Source organism: Rhinolophus sinicus, chromosome 16 (assembly GCF_057876585.1).
Source record: "Rhinolophus sinicus isolate RSI-liver-muscle chromosome 16, RSI-T2T, whole genome shotgun sequence".
In the NCBI taxonomy this organism is placed as follows: Eukaryota; Metazoa; Chordata; class Mammalia; order Chiroptera; family Rhinolophidae; genus Rhinolophus; species Rhinolophus sinicus.
The window spans coordinates 49,785,074-49,805,534 of NC_142516.1; the positions used below are offsets into that span (position 1 = coordinate 49,785,074).

Below are 20,461 nucleotides of genomic sequence, written 5' to 3' on the forward strand. Positions count from 1 at the left end.
TGATCCCCTTTACCCTCTTCTACTATCCTCTCTCCCCTTACCCTCTGGTGACCGCTAAACTGTTGTCTGTGTCTGTGAGGTTTTATTTCTTTATTTGCTAGTTTTATTCCTTTGTTGCCTTCAGTTTTATACCCCACATATGAGTGAAATCATACGGATCATGACTTTTTCTGTCTGACTTATTTCACTTAGCATAATGATCTCAAAATCCATCCATGTTGTTGCAAATGGCAGTATTTCATTTTTTCTTATGGCAGAGTAGTATTCCATTGTGTATATATATTACCACATCTTCTTTATCCAATCATCTATTGAAGGACACTTTGGCTGTTTCCATGTCTTGGCCACCGTAAATAATGCTGCAATGAACACAGGGGTACATATATCTTTATGGGTAAATGTTTTCAGATTTTTGGGATAGATACCCAGGAGAGGAATTGCTGGGTCATATGGTAATTCTTTTCTTAATTTTTTGAAGACCCTCCATATTGTTTTCCATTGTGGCTGTTCCAATTTACATTCCCACCAGCAGTGTATGAAAGTTCCTTTTCAGCCTCTCCGACATTTGTTATTATTTGTCTTGTTGATGATAGCCATTCAAATGGGTGTGAGGTGATATCTCATTGTGGTTCTGATTTTCATTTCCCTAATAGCTAGTGAAGTTGAGCATTTTTTTCATATATCTATTAGCTGTTTATGTGTCTTCTTGGCAAAAGTTTCTGTTCATGTCCTCTGGCCATTTTTTAATTTGATTTTTTGCCTTTTTATTGTGGAGTTGTATGAGTTCCTTATATATTTTGGATATTAGCCTATTATTGAAGGCATTGTTTGCAAATATCTTTTCCTGTTCTGTTGGTTGCCTCTTTATTTTGTTGGTGGTTTCTTTTGCTGTGCAGAAGCTTTTTAGTTTGATATAGTCCCATTCATTTATTTCAGCTGTTACTTTTCTTACCTTCGAGGTCAAATTCATAAAATGCTCTTTGAACCCAAAGTCCATAAGTTTAGTACCTATGCTTTCTTCTATGCAGTTTATTGTTTCAGGTCTTATGTTTAGGTCTTTGATCCATTTTGAGTTAATTTTGGTACATGGTAACAGATAGCAGTCTTTTGCACATGGCAAGAAAGATAAGAATTCTTGTTCAAATAACTTTTAAAGAAGCGTTCTGAGAGGAGACCATGAAGGGAGAAGGAAAAGTAGGGCAAGTGGAGGGAAGTGGAGAAAGCCAACCAAAGAGTGTGATTTCAGGCATGTCCTATCCTCAGCCTGATCCCTCAGGGGACATGTGGCGTACAAATATTACCTGAGTTTGTCTCCTACAAAACAAGGAAGCTGAACCTTCATACTCCACCTGGCAGATATTTGCTTTAGGCCACTCTTCTTGCTACTCCTCAAGCAAGCCAAGCTCCTTCCCAATTTCACTATCACTCTACCTGAGATGTTTGTAGTCAGATATCGCAATGTTTGCTCTCTCACTGCCCACTGGTCTCTGCTCTAATGCACCCAATCACAGAGGCCTCCCTGGCCATTCTGTCTAAAAGAACAACCCCATCCCCCACTCTGGCTCTTTTTATTATCTTTAATTTCTTTTATATTTTCCTTAACACTTAGTGTCTCTTAATATAGATCATGGTGGCCTCTCCTACTGCAGACAGGAGCTCTGTGTTATTTACTAAAATGCCTCTGAGTCTAGGACAGAACTGGGCACGTAGCAAGCCCTCAAAAATATTTGTTGACTGAGTGAGGATACATGAAGACATCACACAGCATCACGGGAAAGATTAATCTTGGGACAACCTGGACCTTCTCTTCCTTGTGGCAGGAAGGAGGATTTAATTGCTTTGCTAATAGCAAGACCTCTGCCTAAAATATTAGGAAGCAGCTTTGTTTCGACCCAAGTCATTAAAAAGAAACACACAGTGCAGTGCCTGCACCACTGTTATTTCTAGCTCACTCTAGAGGTTGATGACTATTTCCCCTGGGCCCTTTGCAGTTGGGAGTGTGAGCCTCTTTCAATATTATAGTACACACACAGTTCTTCTGCTCACTAGGGATCCCACCACTGTAGGAAACAAAGAAAAGGCCATCAAAACTTGTATGGACAAAATGCTCTTGGCATCAATGATGAGCTGCCTCCACGTTTGACATCTGTCCCATTCTTGCTCTTAAAACCCCCAAGATTCTTAAACCAATCATTAGAGACTGAGATGAGACAAGAGTGAAACTTTCTTCTCAGTAAACTAAAAGCAGCTTCCCACTTCCACTTCCCGTGACTCTTCCCAGAGCCTTTTCACTTAGGCATTTCCAGATGTTAAAGAAGAGCTCATAGGAGAGAGTAAAATTATTATTTTTATAGATAAATAAGAAAGTAGAGTACAGAGTTGGAGTAATGCTAAAACAAACTGTACCAAAACTTTTCTCTGAATAATTAACATTCATGAGTTACCATTGAAAGTCCAAGGGAGGACAAAGGGACCACACGTCCACAGAGCAAGGATCGCCCTCCCACAGGGCTTCTGCAACCTCAAGCGGCGTGATTACCTGTGCACCAAAACCAAATACATGCAATAGGAAGCACATCCATGTAGCCTTTGGGGGAAACATCATTATGCTTTCATATTTTCATGTATTTAATATTGAATGCGTATTCCCATGTATGGTAGCCCCTATGAATTAGCTCCTGTCTTCCTAGAAGTATTCAATTCCCTAACAGGACAATAATAGAGGACATTGAAACTACTGATTGCAATGCCAGAGCCAAAGCATGACATCGCCATTCTTCTGGTATTTGGTTTGCATAACCCCAATACTAGTATTTCATTAAGAAGGACAAGATGATGGTTATCTTTTGCACTCTCTGTGTGTGGTGTCCCTCTGGACAGAAGCCTTGGTACCTGTCTGATGTCCTTCTATCCTTTGGTTTTGAGTCTCTCCAGGTGGGATGACTATGGAAAAAGGTCCTGGTTAAAATAAACTAAAGGAGGTTGCTAAAAAAAAAAAGAAAGAAAAAATTGGATCGGTCTTGTGAGGAAAAGAGGAGGGGGCTATGGAGCAAACTTAGCCCTGGGATAAAATATGTATTAGTTTCCTAGGGCTGCTGTCACAAAGTACCACAAATGGGTGGCTTATATAACAAAGATCTATTTTCTCACAGTTCTGGAGGCCGGACATCCAAAATCAAGGTGTCAGCAGGGTTGGTTCTCTCTGAAGCTGTGAGGAAGAAACTGTTCCATGCTTCCTTTCTAGCTTCTAGTGGTTTGGTGGAAATCTTTGGAGTTCATTGGCTTGTGGCAACAAAACTCCAATCTTCACACGGTGTTCCTCCTGTGTCTTTGGCTCTGTGTCCCAAGTTCCTTTTTATTTTATAAGGAAATTATCTTATTCAGTTATGATGCAACCTAATAACTGTGTTACTTTACCATCTGTGAAGTCCTTATTTCCAAATAAGGTCACATTCATAGATACTGGGAGTTAGGACTTCCTAGTATCTTTTGAGAAGACATAACTCAATCCATGATAAAAGAGGGCATCAAGCTCCATGGGAAGGAGTGGAAATTGGACCCAATGCACATCCTTACCCTGTTCCCCTCTTCCCTAGTCCCTTTATGACATTCTCATCCAGGTATCTGTAAAATTATGGGAGGTAAAGGGGGAAGTTTCGTCCCATTCAAAGACTCCTTCAAGAGGCTCTGCAATTATACTGAGGTCCCAACTGACTCTGGAAGAAATGCAAATGACTAATAAACATAATATACTCAATCTCACAGGAAACCTAGGAAATGGGAATTGAAACACTAAGATATACTGAAAGGACTATAAATAGGGCAGACATAGCCTAACTGCTTTTTAAAGGAAAGCATCGTTATTTTCACATTTTAATGTCACATATCACTATAGACACATATCAAGATTTAAATAGTTCATAGTTATTTTTTTTTATAATACAAAAGAATTGATTACACTCACAAAATGATCAGTATATAAAAACAACTTGGAATTCCCAAACACTGAGACTCCAGCAATCATCATTGTGATTACTTGGGAATAACAAGACAAAAACCCATCCCAGCAATTTCCATGGACACCTTACACTCAGCCAAAATAAGTGAATTTTTATAATTAAGCCCTTTGAAAAGAGGTTAGATTTAAAAATCAAAATAGTTTCAATAATTCCTTCTGAAAGGAATTATCTGACTCACCTCCCTTACACCAATGAGGAGGTGAAGTCTGTAAATGTCCAATGGGTTAACCATCCAGTCTGGCCTGTGAAGGTATTTGGATGAAGGCAGGCTGTAGGCTAGTTATTAGTACCTGACCTTTAGAGATAAACAGATCTAAATCCTTATCTCAGCTCCACTCTCTCCTAGCTCTGAATCTTGGCCAGGTCATCTCACCTCTCTGAGCCTCAGTTTGCTCATATCTAAAATGAACCAATGAATGTACAGCTTCTGGAGTCCTGACAAGGTTGGCATGGGACGATGAATGCCTAGAGCTATAAAGCAGCTCTAGGACCTTGCCCCAAATATTGTGAGAGCTTTATAAACAATAAGTATCAGTATAGAAAGCCCAGGAGAGTGGCTCCTTCAGCGTCTTCAATTCCATGCAAGAAAAACCGTGTGATGTATTAACTTCTAAATCGACACATCGTTGTACGTTGCCTTTTGTGCCACTAATGAAAGGCTTGCCTTTTTTCAAATGCCAAAAGTCCCACAAAGGAAATAACTGAAAATCACATACTCACACCACCTCAGCACCCCCAGCCCCACAAAAGAGAGAACAGCTTTTCATTTATAACCACTGGACATCTTAATCCAAGAAGAATTCTCATCATATTATAGACTGATGTTGTCCGAACAAAGCTTATTACAAATCAATACCACAGTACATCTTCCCTTGTTGTCCTAAATTTCAAAGGGCTAGATTACCCTGCTGTGTATTTCTTTTTCCAGTTCAAAGCTTACAAGAAGCTAAAAGAGAAACTGGCCCATATAGTGCAGTTGACTTTAGTGAGAAACAGCACGTTAGCTGGGTAAATATAAAAATGAGAGTCTCAAGGCCCAGGATTTCCATGCCAGTTGACTTGTCAGAAAATATGTACCAAAATAAAGTTTTTTTTTAATCTTCACAACAGCCATAGGGAATGGTAATATCCAATATTAAGGTGGTACAAGGAGTAAAAAATTTTAAACGAATGTTAGCAAGCAGACATCAGTTTTTTGATATATGCATTTAAAGCAAGGGTGCTGTCTCTCTTTTGTCTTGCATCTGCTCTGAGTCTTTAGTTTGTTTTAAATATATAATCACACTCTGACTCCTACTAGTTTATTTATTTTTTGACAGAAGGTTTTCAAGAAGTCAAAACTCTGCATTAGGCTAGTTTGGTTTATATTGTAATGCAACACATTTCTTCACCTCAAAGACGGTTTGGTTTATTGTCTCATTATTAAGAATATGCTTTTTGAGGTAGCATTGGATTGGCTGATTTACTGGATGGGTTTGGTTTCCCAAAGGCTCACAGAATAGAGTTTTCTTTGCCCGAGCAATTGATCAATACTAATATGTTCCAAGTACTGTGGGTAATTCAAAGGCAATGAGACGCAATCCTTGCCCTCGGGAACCAACAATTTAAATAGAATGGAATATTCAGAGACCACAAAGACAAAAGGTAGCACACGGTAAGAACTGTACCTGTGCTGCATTCGAACATCCTGTGTGTTCACAGAAGAGGGAGGAAGTACTTTGACTGTGTGATGAGTCCAGCTTCAGAGCTGGAGAAGCAGTGAAGAGAGTTAAATGTTTAGGGTTGAGCAAGAGTAAATGTCCTGAGCAAAGCTGCCGAGACGGATATGAACTAGATAATGGTTGGGAGGAGATGATTATCCTGCTTTACACCGTGGACATTCTGCCCTGTGCGTCCTTGTCCCTCCTGAGCTCACCCACACCTGTGGGACACAGTTTCTTACACCCAATTTTCCACTTCAAGTTCTTATTCTCTCGGCTTCTCTGCCTGAGAAGGGAGGTTGTGAGGTAGCAAGGAGGCACCGGGCAGCAGGTTCAATCTAAAAATGTGAGTGTGTGTGTGTGTGTGTGTGTGTGTGTGTGTAGGCTGAACACCCCCAGAATAAACCTCAACCCATGGGAGATAGGAGTTGGGGAAGAAATGCCCAGTCCTTGTTCTCTAGTGTGGTGATTCTGAAGTATGTTCCACTCTGCTTTCCCAGAAGAGTCCAGTGGGATTGAGCCAGTGGACCCCAGCATAACCTACTCGTGAACTCAGCCTTTCTTGACTTCTCTGCCTCCTCTCCTTCGTGCTTTGTAAGCTACCAGCACGCAAGTCCTTGTCTCAGGGTCTGTTTGGGGGATACTGAAACAAAGTCAAATGAGATAAAGAATAAGATTCCAGGATATGAAACTTGAGGCATCTCCACAGAAATCTTCTTCTTCTTCTCAGTATCATCAGTACTTCAGCCATACCCAACTGCTTGTAGCTCCCCAAATGTGCCTGCTTGCTCCTACCACAGACCCCTTGCTGCACTCTGCCCACTGGGAGGGCTAGTCACCATGCCCACGGCACCTCCATCTTCCTGTAGAAGTATCAGTGATCACTCAAGATTCAGTCCAGGCATGATCCTCTGTGAAAACGCACCTCCACCCCACTTTGCCAGTCCCTTGCAGAGTAGAATGTGCCTTTGTCTTCATGCCCATGCCTCTGTCACAGCATTTATCACATGATTTGGAAACAGCAGGTCTACCTGGCTGTGACTTAACTGGGGACTCCTTAACGGTAGGCTGGGACTTCCTCCTTTTCTCTGAATTCCTAGGACCTACCCATGGGTCTGGTAAATAAACAAATGGTAAACACATGTGGTATTTTTATTTGGGGGGTTGGGGTGGTATTTTTGGAATAACAGTTCTTTCAGGATGGCACCCCGGTGACTCCTAGTTTTATAGTTTCCTAGTGAGAATTTGTGCAACTAGACTTTATTTTCAGAGGCTTTTGTTTGCCCTCATTTTCAACCTAAACGTTTTAGGACTGGGACATACAGAATTTGGTTAACCTCTTAAACAGGAGAGAAGTCTACTAATCTACTGAGGCCTAGCTTAATACTTTTATTCCCCCTCTCAACTATGGCAGAAATGCAGTGGGGAAAAAAGCCTACTTGTGTATTTTCATGTTCGTTGTGATAGTAGATCTTGTGGGAACTGCATTTTCCTTTTTACTACACATTTTGTCGTGATAGCCTCATTCTCAGAATTTCCAGCTGCTTTCGTCTGTGCTTTAATGCTATTCACTTCTTTTTCTCATCTCATCAATTCAATTCTTGTAGATTTCTCCTCATCTTGCCGATCTCCAGAGTCAGAGCTTTTGTTTGATACAAGTCCCTTGAATTTATTTCCCACTTGCTGCCTAAGTAAACCAAAAGTTCCACCAAAGGATGAGGCCTCAAACGATAAATTCTAAAACCCGTCCTCTAGCCTTTGGCTGGCTTAAGTAAGATGTGCCCCCTTGTTTTTGATGACTTGTCCTAGTTTCCCACCTTTATTTTGGAATCTTTCTTTTGCTTTCCCTTTCCTTTCCTCTCTCTTTTTTTCCTCTCCCCTCGTATGTAGAAGCCCCAATGTCCCATCCTCAGGCCCTGCTTTTCTCTGCACTGTCTCAGCAGCAGCTACACCCGTTCAGTTTTTTCACTACCCGTGCCACGCAGATGACTCCCTTTTGACTTTCTGACCCTAAGATTCCTAACAGACTTTGAGTTCTGCCCTGCCAGCTTCCTGTTCAGTGTGTGCACTTTGTATTCTGTGGATGATTCAAACTCATGCTAAGAATAAAATGCATCTTCTTCTTTTTTTCTAGTTTCTACTTTCTCTAGGATTCTTGATCACAGCCATCTTACTCAGCTATGATTCTCTCTTCTGCTTCCCCTCCTGATCAATCAGATACAAAGTCATTAAGAATTTACCTCCAAAAGATCTACAGCATCCGTATCGACTGCTTTATACTAACTTCCACTGACATCTTTAAGTCCCTTCTTACCTGTATTTGGAACCACTGCTGTAGCTTCCTAATTGGTTTTCCACTTGACCCTCTCCTTCCTCAATATGCTTTTTCATGCCACTGGGTGAATGTATGAGTGTTATCATTCAGCATTATATACCAGGGAGAACCCTTGAATGGAAGTCTAGAAATCTTAACACTAACCAACTGAATAATAACCATTTTTACCCTCAGGATCTCACTGCACTATCTTTAAAATGAAAAAAGGACTATGTGATTTCTAGCTCTCTGTCCAGTTCTACAGGGTTTTTTTTAAAATACTTTTATTAAGATATAACTTACATACTTCATAAAGTTTACCTGTCTAAAGTCTACAATTCAGTATCTTTAGTACATTCACTGAATTGTGCAATCATCATCATCTAATTTTAGAATATTTTTATCACCCCTAAAAAAGACTCATTGGCAGTCACTCCATATTTCCCCCAACCCCACCCTCCAGCCCTAGGCAACAGCTAATCTACTTTCTGTCTCTATAGATTTGCCTATGTGGGGCATTTTCCCTAAATGAGATCAAACAATATGTGATCTCTTGTGTCTGACTCCTTTCACTTGACATGATTTCAAAGTTTAGCCATGCTGTTGCATGTATTAGTATTTTACTTTTATCCCTGAATAATATTCCATTTATGGATATACCACATTTTGTTTCTCCACCATCAGTTCATGGACATTTGTACTTACACGTTTTGGCTGTTATGAATAGTGCTGCTATGACAGCTCTAAAGTTTTAGTGATTATTCTTATCGTCATACCAAGAAAGAAGCAGAGCAATATTCCAGTTTTCATTATTCTTTACTGTAAAACCTTTTTTAAGCTGATAAGATAAGCTGTAAAACTTTTCAAAGGAAAAGTCTACTGATAAACGTCTAAGGAGGTGTCTCACAACCCACCCACCCCCGCCCAAACTCCAAAACTTGAAGAAGTTTCTGTTACTGCTTTCAACTGTGTAGCCATGTCTATTAAAAGCCACTTGTAAATAGCTAACTTCAGCTCTGGCATGCCATAGATTAGGCATATTTGTTTTCCAGGGAAGATTATAAATAGAGGGGGGAGGGGGGAGGGAAACAGAATGTATTTTGCAAATGAGCCCAGATGGAAAACTAACAGATGGCCATGCACTGTATTTTGTGTGTTCAGACCTACATTTAAATTAAAAATTTTCATAATTATGATTAACGTCTGTAGCAACACTAGTTTTCCTGTGGTGGCATCATATAGCATGTATCGGAGGTATTGAATAGAATATTTTCATGAAAAGGTTTCAGACTTTATACAAATTTTGGTACTTGCCTGCTCTACACTTAAGGAGGAAACCAAACAAAACCAGGAACGATGGAGAGTGCTGAGAAAACTTCAGTGCAAGTGGACTTTCTATAATAAGCCCGTCTGCCGCCATCTGGCTTTTCCTCCCATGTTAAAACTCAAAGCCAGTCATTCTGTGCAGAGGGGGAAATAATGGGCTCTTATTTGCATGGCTATATATATATTTTTAGATTCTGATGTGAAGTGTTTTCTTTTGGATCACACGTTTCTGGTTGTTTGTTTTTCCCCCCATCAATACAAGCGATATATTTATTTTTTAATGGTAGATGTCTCGTCTTATATGTTATCTAACCCCCTTTGCTTTCCCCCTTTTCCCCTTTCCCTGGGTGATTTTGTGTCTTATGATTTTCCTAGTCTTCTCAGAAGTAGGGCTGTGTTGAGGGGAATCCGTGAAGTGTCTGTCCATAACTTTGGGGTCCGCACAGTGAGGGTATAAAGTCCAACGAGCTCTTTCTAGGACCTTTGGTCAATGGGGTGGACATGATGCAGTGGACATTTCTTCCTCATGCCAGCTCAGGTTCTAGATGTGTGAAATGGGGGAATCTCACTACTCTTCAGAAGGTGTCTAATCTATTCTACCTCTTCTTGCTGTGGTGCTCTGCTCAGGGACGTATCCAGTGTGTCTCCGATTTTGGAGGTTCCTTATCCTTGCCACCTGCTCCACTCACATACTCTCCCCCTCATTTTAAATTGTTGCTGCCATCAAAACATCACAGCTGTGCCCATTTATGACTTACCTCTCAGCCTCAATGTTGCATTGTGCCTTGAGCAGGATTCTTTGCCCCTCCCCCGCGAACACAGGTTTTCTTTCCGGGTATGAGAAATATCAAACACAGTTCTACTATTTGGATCTAGCACAACATGTTTCTTGAGGTGACCCCTCCTAGGCCCTCTCATGGACAGGGTCCCTTCTAGTGAAAAGACCTTGGTACAGAGCTCCAGATGGACAGACCGACTAATGCATCACCCTGGGATATTACTGACCATGGTGGGTCTGCACTTACTGGGGGGTTTTACTTTATTGATACTGTCCAGCTGCTGCATTTTAATCAAGGCTGCAAATTAGATTGACAGACATTCTGAATTTATGTGAGATTCAAGGTTTACTGTTGGGACAACAGTATATCCATATTAACAATATCCACTGAGTCTGGAAAGTAGAGTTAAAGAAAATTTCTTTTAGATAATTTCAGCTTTTCAAGAAGTTGTGCAGGGGGGTAGAGGTGATAAAACCAAACTCTGGTGTTCTAGCCCTTTAATACATGCTTTCTGATTTTGTATTGGAAATTATACCTTCTAAATATGCTAGAAAGAAGAGGATATAAGGTGGAAATGAGAGTGTGGAGAAAATAAACAAATACTTTAGGATATTTAACTTACAATTTGGAAAAGTTAGGTTAGAGTTTTGACAACAAACTCCATCTCTTTTCAGGTTCCTAGATATGAGAACCTGAAAAAGAAAAATGAGAGGGATAAAACAGCAGCACTCCATTTTGTAAGTGCAGCCAGCAGCTAAGTTCTATGAGTACTTTAAAATATCAAACGCGCCTATACATTGGAGAATGACCACATTGGATGCTAAAAAAAGAAGTCTTGGAAGATCTGGTGAATACTTAACATCACTGATTATTTATGTAACGTTTGACAAACAGTCAAAAACAGATTTTTTTTTTCTCTAGTAAACATGTTTTTACTCATTTGTCCACCCTACAAAATAACCGGTTGAGATGCATATATTTGCACTTGCACATGTTTGCATTGCTCAGGCATAAACCAATCCTCCCTTAAAAGGTTCGTTTCAGAGTTATTAGCTAATTCATAAGCCCGGCAAAACTGAGGGCCTGCAAGCATATGCTTTGCATTGAAACACCAGCTTGGTAATCAAACGAGGAGCAATCTAATATGAACTTTCAAGGCAGGTGAATTTGACTGTAAATCATGTTTCTGCACATAGGTTTGTATTTTCTATTCTTAATTACATCTGTGCAAATCTCCATTTGTTTATGGTTGCCTAATACATCGAGTGAGCTATTTGCATTCCCAGAGGCACATTTCCATGGTGTGCACTTCTCCGAGGGAAAAAAACAACAACTGTTCGGCCATTAATTCGAATAGCAAGTACACAGAGATATGGAAGTAAATGCTCAAGTCAGCAATGCTTATGGAGCACCTGTGCAAAGTGCTGAGCATATGCACAGGAAAACCACTCCATTTAAACTCACCGAAGCTCGATGTCCTCATCTATAAAATGGGAGTAATAGAAAAAAGAAAGAAGTGTCCATTTAAAGTGATATAAATATGAGCAAGAAGTAGTAGTGGTGGTAGTAAATTGCAATCCAATCATTTCTTTTTTTTTTTTTTTTTTTTTTTTGCCAGCACCACTTAATTACAGATAATTTTCTATGAAAGACTTTGTCAGTACAACAGGAACAAAAACAGAAGGCAATTGCCTTCACATTCAAGTTTCCTTTTTTTCTTTTTTACTTTGGTCAATCTTATATTATCTAAGAAAGGATTTATGATAACCAATGTCAGTCAAAATTGTGTGTGATGTACAAGCAATATAAACTTGGGGCGTGCCTTTTATTTAGGAAACACTACCTGCTCTCTGATAACAAAAAAAAGCGGGAGACTGGCTAGCTCTAGGTAAATTTAAGAAAATAAAAATAAAGAAGACCTCAGATTTCTTCTAGGTGACTGAGTGGATTTCCTCAGATAGATATGAAAGCAAGGAATACCAACAGATGACTCATCTAGTGTTGAAAATGATATGTCTAACTGAGCCTCCCTGGAACCGCACCTGTCTGTAAGATGGAAAGCTACGTGTCCAAATTACCACACCGAGTCCTTCTGAGATCCAAACCTATAATATCTGTGAAAGCTCTTTATAAACACCAAACAGCCAGGTCTTCATTATTTTCCTCTTAATCCGAGTTCAAGGAATAAGAAACACAGTGTTCAAGAACCTCAATAGATATTCTTCCTCAAAGAAATAGGAATAAATAAGCCAAGCAACGCCTTGGGCTCCGTGTCACGTTGACATTTGCATCCTAATTGTCCACAGTGTTGTTTCCCCAGGATCATCTGAGGAGTGAGGGTTGTGTATAGTGGCGAGACTGAAGGTGGATCCAGCCTGTCAGCAACAGAATGCCAAAGCGAAAGTCAGTTTCCGAGCCACCTTCTCAGTTCAGACCCCCAGTTCCTTCTCTGTAACAGGAAGACGCCAGGTCAGAATGTCTCTGATATTCCTTCTGACTGGTATTTCCTACGTCAGAGAACACATTTGTTCTCATATATGTCTCAGGCAGTGAGTAATGACATTGCGGACTTTCTCTTCACTGTCATGAGGAGTGTACATCAGAAGTTTCTCCTAACGCAAGGCAGTCTGAAGCTGTGCTTTATGGCCTGAGGGTGGCCTTATCAAGTGGCCACTAAGGGCCAGAGGGGCTTGTTCTGAAAAGCCAGATCTTCTGCAGGTCCAGCTGATTAGCTAAGAACCTGCCATTCATTAGTCCTTTAACAGTTTCATACTTTCCTTCACATGCACTGCAAAGGTGTGATTTCCCCAGGTAACCCCAGCCACCGCAGTGACAGAGAATCATATTTGCAATGGCCTTTCAAGAGTGTTTCAGATTAGAAGTGACCACAATTTATGGCCTCAGAAGCCACAGGCAATTCACATTCTGCATTTAAGAACCTCACTTGAAAAGAGCCAGTAAATGCTTTTTTATACCCTTTCTCCTGTGTTTTCTCTCATCTGTCCATATCCTTCTCTCTTTTACTTATCCATTCATTAACTTATTAAGTAATTGCTTCATCAATGTTCTTTCTAAAGAGCTAGTTGCTGTTTAAACAGCAGTCAGTTCAGTAATTGCTGTTTGGCTGGAGATTTGTGTCATTTTTGGAACACCCCCACCCCTTCAAAGTGACTTTCTCTTGCCAGGGTATACAGTCGTAATGAGGAAAAATATGAGTCCTGAATCAAGAGGAAGATGTGGGTCCAAAAACTATTATTTTAAAGAACCAAGAGGTTAAGTCATTCTCCCAAGGTTCCAATAAGTGACAGGGCTGGAATTCAAACCCCAGCCTTGCTGATGCCAAAGCCTATATTTTCTCTAGGGTCCCCACACCATTCCTAAGGACAAAAATCCCGAGAAGCAGCCACTCATGAAAAGCTTCCTTCCTGCCTACAGGGTTCCCCAAAGTACCACAATTTCATGTTTCCAGTCATGTGATGTTCTCCGTGACCAAAGCAGTGTAGCAGTAACTGAGTCTGAGGTCCTAAACCCCGGGCCTCTGCATCTTTATGTGCCAGCATTTACAGTCATCCCATCACATGACCCTGATTTAACATTTTTCTATATTTTACACTCAAGATAAGTTGATTACCTGGAAAATCATGACAAAGAAGCTTCATTACAATATAGTGAGTTGGGTGCACTTAGCGCTTGGGGGAGTTGTAGCATTGGGTGTGCATGTCCCAAGGTCTTTCCACTACATTGTCTGATGGACTCACTTCTTGGGCGGTGTTGGCAATGGCAGCAAAAGTTTTCATAGAGCACAGAAAATCCTTCCATTAGTATCAAGTAGCAGAGCTGGAGATGCTTGCCAGCAGCCATGTGTGTAATCAGAGCTGTGGGCTGTGCAGAGAAACTTCTGTTTCTTGAGAAATGGATGATCAGGTGTCCTTTGCTGCCTAGCAGTCACTAAAACAGGTTCTATGTGACAGGGCATTTAATTGATCTCAGGCATTCGGGGGTTGCTCTGTTCCATTTTATTTTGTCAGAGGTTGCTTTGTGTAGAGAGTATAAATCCCAGGTAACTAACACAAGTGTGTGAAAACTATCTTATCTCTTTGTATTCTAGGAACTAAATGATCTATTGCAGCCCTCCTGTGCTGGGCTTGTGAGAAACTTAATTTCAGTTAGCACCAGGTCAAGATTTTGGAGGTGCATGTATTTTCAAAACTTTGCAGAAGAGAAGTTTATCATGTCCTTGGTTTTCCCTGGTTATGGTTGAACCATACAAACTAGAACCGTGTGTCCCTTTCAGGATGACAGTTCTCTGCGGCTTCCTGGCTGTACTCACACATAGGTCACTTGTGTTAGCATCCCATCGGCTTTATTCACTGCTGAGCTTTGCTCCCTGGGGACTTGCTGTCTCCATGTTCCACCTACCAGGATACAGGGCCATGATAGTTAATCTTAAGTGTCAACTTGACTGTGCAACAGGGTGCCTAGATATCTGATCAGGCATTATTCTGGGTGTGTGAGGGTGTTTCTAAATGAGATTCATATTTAAATAGGTAGACTGAGTCTTTAGCAGATTGTTCTCCCTAATGTGGGTGGACCCTACCTAATCAGGTGAAGCCCTGAATAGACCAAGAAGGCTGACCCTCTGAGGAGTAAGGGGGCTCTTCCTGCCTAACTGTCTTCAAGCTGGGTCACTGGGTTTTTCCCTGCCACTAAAGTTCAGCTGAAACATTGGCTCTTTCTGGGTCACAAGTCTGTCAGCATCTGGCCTGGAACTATACCATTGGCTCCCCTGGGTCTCCAACTTGTTTACTGGAGATCTAAAGACTTGTAAGCCTCCATAATTGCATGAGCTGATTTCTTGTAACAAATCTATCTATCTATCTATCTATCTATCTATCTATCTATCTATCTATCTATCTACCTACCTACCTACCTACCTACCTACCTAACTACTGTGTTTCCCCGAAAAGACCTAGCCGGACCATCAGCTCTAATGAGTCTTTTGGAGCAAAAATTAATATAAGACCGGTCTTATTTTAATACAATATAAGACCGGGTCTCACATATAAGACTGAGTCTATATAATATAATATAATGTAATATAATATAATATAATATAATATAATATAATATAATATAATATAATAATATAATATAATATATAATATGATATAATATAATTTTTGCTCCAAAAGACGCATTAGAGCTGATGGTCCCGCTAGGTCTTATTTTGGGGGAAACATGGTATCCATCCATCTATCTATCAAACTGCTTCAGTTTCTCTTGAAAACCCTAACTAATACAAGAGTATAGCTCTTATCTGCTATTGGAATTCACAGATTTGTCTCTGTCCTCATACACCTCTTCTTTTGCCCAGCCTTCTATCCATACATCTGTCCAACTTCTGGCTAAGATGACTGTGTATGAGTATCTCCTTGGTTTAGTTTGGGAGCGCTGCTATAACAAAGTACCACAAAATGGGTGGCTCAAAACAACAGAAATTCATTCCCTCACAGTTATGAAAGCTAGATGTCAGCATGGCCAGGATCTCTCTGAAGGTTCTAGGGAAACATCCTTCCTTGCCTCTTACAGACAGCTTCTGGTGGGTGCTGGCAACTTTTCGTGTTCCTTGGCTTGCAGCTGTCTTTGTCTTCACGGGGCTATCTTCCCTCTCTATGTGTCACTGTGTCTCTAATTTCTCTTTTTATAAGAACAGCAGTCTTTGGATTAGGGATCATCTGAATCCGACATGATCTCATCTTAATTAATTACACCTGTTAAGACTCTTCTAGACTATTTCTATTTCCTATGACAATTATCTCTTATCCATGTGTGCGTGTGCGCGTGCATGCACACACAGCCTTCCGTTGAGATAGTGTCACAGAGCCAGCTGTGATACTTGCTTGAACATAGAGTAGGATGAGGATAAAATAAAGACAAATGATAAATGGTAATGTCTCAAAACATTTTTCTGATTCATTTGTAAGAAATGCCTACTATTAGAAAGCATTGCACAGTATGACATTTATTTTGACATGCTCAGAAATGACTCCAGCCACAGCTAGCTCCCCTAGTGTGGAAAGGAGTCATATAAGGCTCCCTTTCATCCTGGAGGCATATATCAAAGTTTCAGAGCAATGTGAGGATAGTATGAAAAGTTGCCTCATTAGCTGCACGATCAGCCTTGGCCTGGCCATATCTGGTTGCTTCTAGTCCCTCCTGGAGTCCCCCATTCAGTCAACATGGTAGCAGGATTAGTTTTACTAACCAAGAACGCTAGGTGAGAAAAATCAACATTCCATAGAAGGTACCAAGTACTTTGCTGCCAGTTAAGGCTTTTTGGAGGCTCTGTTCAGCCTGCCAGTTCATTTTCTATTCAGAACTCACGGTTTGTGTTCTCAAGTCCAGAAATGCAGTTCAGCGCAATTTTTAGAGTCATCTGGATGTATTTTGTTGGGGTGGAGGGTGATACTGTCAAGATGAGTTTACCTCTCATGTAGGTCTATAAGTGAAGATGATTGAGAGAACCACTCCTCATTTCCAAATTTCTCCCAGCATCCTTTTGGGATTGAGCCCTCATAAGAAACAAATATAAATCTAAACATAACCCAAATAATCCAGTTTTGAGCAGCGTGAAAATACAAATAATATCATTTTAACAATAACACTCCAAGTTTCATTCTCATTCTCATGTGCTTGCTCATTTTAGTTCATTCTTCAAAGACCCCTCTCTCCCAATTATTTCTGGGAAATCCATAAAGAGCAATCAGTCATTGTAGCAAACACCTCTTATGACCATCTCATATCCTCTGGACAATATTTTACTCTAGTCATTACTGTAAGAGCCGCCTTTACAGGTGTAACCTGAGAGACGTAGCCTCAGCTGTACCAGGGATGTCCTTTTTTCTGTCATGTACCTCTTTGATTCTGAGTAGAATACCTAAGGGAAGGCACTCTCACCCATGTAAAACCTGGGCCAATGGGAGATGAGAGTCATGCATAATTCTTTCCATCTTCCATGATCCTTCAAATGCATAATTCTGAGGATAATTCTACATGGCTTTTCAGAGGGTCCCAGGAGGATGGCGCCTCAATGCCCAACTGGTGACCAACTCAATAATATATTTTTGTATTGGAGTTTTCTCCCTCCCTACATAGTCTTTCCAGCCCCTCACTCTGGTTCCCTGGGATTACTTTCCAGAATAAACGAACTATACATGAGCCTTTGATTTTAGCTCTACTGTCTGGAGGAAACCCAGGCAATTACGTAAATGTTAAAGACATTGCCTCGGTACTACAAATACAGTCACATCTGCCATATTCTTTCTCTTTAGCTCTGCTCTCTCTTTAGCTTTAGCTCTAGTCAAAATATGCTACTCATGAACCTACTTGAAGTAATCTCATCATTGCCCCTGCTGGTAGTGCTCTACAGAAGGCTGATGATGTGTTAAGGGTACTTCCTCAAAATGCTCCAAACCAGCAGAATCTAATTCTGTGGAGAAATCAGGAGAATGGCCCACATCCCATGCCTGAGCTGCACTTTGTCACCTGGATCCTAAAGCAGGGCAACTTGGCCAAGAATGTTAAGAAATATTTCATGAAAATAGCTTCTTCATTTTTGGTGTAATTTCTATCTAAACAGGGAAAGCAGCACAGATCAAGAGGACAGGTGGAGAAGGGCTGCATGATGTTGGAGTCTTCTGGATGTTTCTTCCATTCTATCATCATCCTCCCTCTCACCACTTCCTCTTACAAAAATGAACCAAATCCTTCACTTCTCCTTTAATCAAAGCAAAATTTCACCAATTCATACACAGAATTATGGGTTGGATTTGGAGAGTGGTGGGGAGGAGGGACATTTGTGATTCCATCCTAAATCAGCCAAATTCTGACTCCCAGTGTAGTATTTGAATAAATTTTACTTTCTATGTTTATCAAAATTTTATTTGTATACAGTGTAAAATTCAATTCTTCTTCAAGTTTGTTACCAAAAGTAGCAGTTCCCACCCTCCAAATGGAACTTCCCTAAAGGCAAACTTCAAATTTTTTATTTGTTTAGCTGTTTCTTTCACAGCTTCCCTCCATATGTCTAAAAAACATGTTTATTTCAATAATTATTGATTTTTAAAAGTTTTTTTCCCTTCTGATTTAGCAATATGAAGATTTAACTTCAGCTCTGCCACACTTACACTCTTTCTCTTCCCTTGTCCTCCCAATAAAGTTATATCACAACTTATTTGCTTCAATATTCAGTGTTTACTTTACTATGACTGTACAAATGTTAGTCACAGCTGAGAAACTATGAAAGGGTTATTTGTTTTGTTTTGTTTTGTTATTTTCCTGCACAACTTTTTCCTTTCCCTGGAGTTAATAATTCTTTTTTTTTCTTTTTTCATTTGTATAGTTTTGAGTATATTTATCACCATTTAAACCCCAAACTTTCTACCAACTGTCCAAATATGCTTTCAACCCATTTGCACATGAGGCATTCTATCATTTTCATCTTCTTGGAGAATTCTCTCCTGGAGCCTTCTGACATGCTCCAGTTGGACTAGCTTCCCATTAACTACTTGACAGCTCTTCTACTGAGATCTCCTTTTACCATTATCAGAATACTCTCTCCACCTTTCTCCTGTGTGAACTCTTCTGTTTCCTGTACCCCATGCTTTTCGCTGTCGATTTATGCTCTTATTTTGGTGGAGGCCATCTTTTAGGCGTTTCTTGAGTTATAACGCATGGGAGATAAGTTATTTAAGACTGTGCCTGTCTGAATTTTTTTAAAAAATGATACTTGTTAATGTTCAACTGGGTATAGAATTCTAGGTTGGAAATAATTTTTCTTTAGAATTTTGAAGGCATTTTCTATTTTCTTCTACTTTCCTGTACTATTCTTATGAAATCCAAAGCCATATTGATTACTCACCTTTTATGTAAAACATAAGTTTTTTCTTACCTGGAAGATTTTCAGACCTGTTCTTTGTCTCCAGTGTTTTTAAGTTTCACTATTACTTTGGTATGAGTCTATTTTTACTCATTATGCTAGACTATCTGTGAGCTCCTTGAATCTGGAAATTGATGTTTTAATTTTGGAAATTTTGCTCACATAGTATCTTTGGTTATATCCTTACCTCTGTGCTTTTTATTCTCTCTTCTGGAACAATAACTCAGTAAACCTCATGGTCTGGTCCTCTAATATTTTTATACTTTCTCTACTATGTCATTTTATCTTATTATCTTTCCAGGCTTTCAATTGAGTTTTTTATTTCTGCTATAATTTTTTGATGCTTGCTAAAAACTAGTTTTGTTCTTTGAATATTTCTCTTTTTTACAGCATTCTCCTTTTATGGTTGCAGTATTTTCTATTTCTGAGGTTATTAAGGAGAGGGACATTTAAGTTTTCTTCTCACTTCAGAGTATGTTTATTCCAAGTTGCCTTTTGTATTTGTTTGGTTGATGTCTACCTTTCATGTTAGAGTCTTTCCTTTGAATTTTTTGTGACCTTGTCTCCTTACATGAGAGTGAGAGATTAAAAATTTATGGGATTGCAGAAGCTTAGGTGGGGTTTGTGGACTGTGAGTTTCACCAAAGGTGATCTGACTGGGCCATTATATTAGGGAATCATTACTGTTCACATCATTCCTCTTGTATCCTTTTCAGATTTTCCAGAGAAAACACTTTCAGATCCTCCCTGGAGGATATAAGTCTTGGTCCAAGAATTCTGGAATCCAGGTAGGGGATGATGGCTGAGAGTCTCAGCATCTAGCATCTATATATTCACTTAATTTCCTATTTTCAGCATGAAACTAGTATTGTTAAGGATGTGGAATATCAAACTTTTATACATTGCTTATGGGAGTGTAATTACCAAGACTAAGATGTCCTTCATCGGTAAATGGATAAATAAATTGTGGTACATCCATTCAATGGAATATTATTCAGCAATAAAAACAAACGAGCTACCAATTCATGAAAAAAAATGATAAATCTAAAATGCATATTACTAATTGAAAGAAGCCAGTTTGAAAAGGCTATATATTTCATGATTTCAATTATATGACATTGTGTACATTGAAAAACTATAAAGATAGCAAAAAGATTAGTGGTTGCCGAAGGAAGTGTTGAATAGGTGAAGCAAAGGAGAATTTCAGGGTGGTAAACCTATTTTGACTGTTATAATGACAGATACTTGACATTATGCATTTGTAAAATCCATAGAACTGTACAGCACAAAGAAAACTTTAATCTTTGCAACTTTAAAAAACTCATTTAGGAGGTCAGGGAACTTAGGAAGGAATGCAAACTGTGACAAGAGAATCTAGCAGATGT

The 20,461-nt window shown here is 39.7% G+C and overlaps 1 long non-coding RNA gene across 1 annotated transcript in view; it reads left to right on the plus strand.

The window, feature by feature from the left end:
* LOC141571343 (uncharacterized) overlaps positions 1-19,948 on the plus strand; it is a 419,842-nt gene extending 399,894 nt beyond the window's left edge. The window contains exon 6 of the long non-coding RNA XR_012496105.2: positions 19,793-19,948. This is a non-coding gene — a long non-coding RNA (uncharacterized LOC141571343). The remainder of the gene's footprint in view (positions 1-19,792) is intronic.
* Positions 19,949-20,461: the final 513 nt, after the last annotated feature.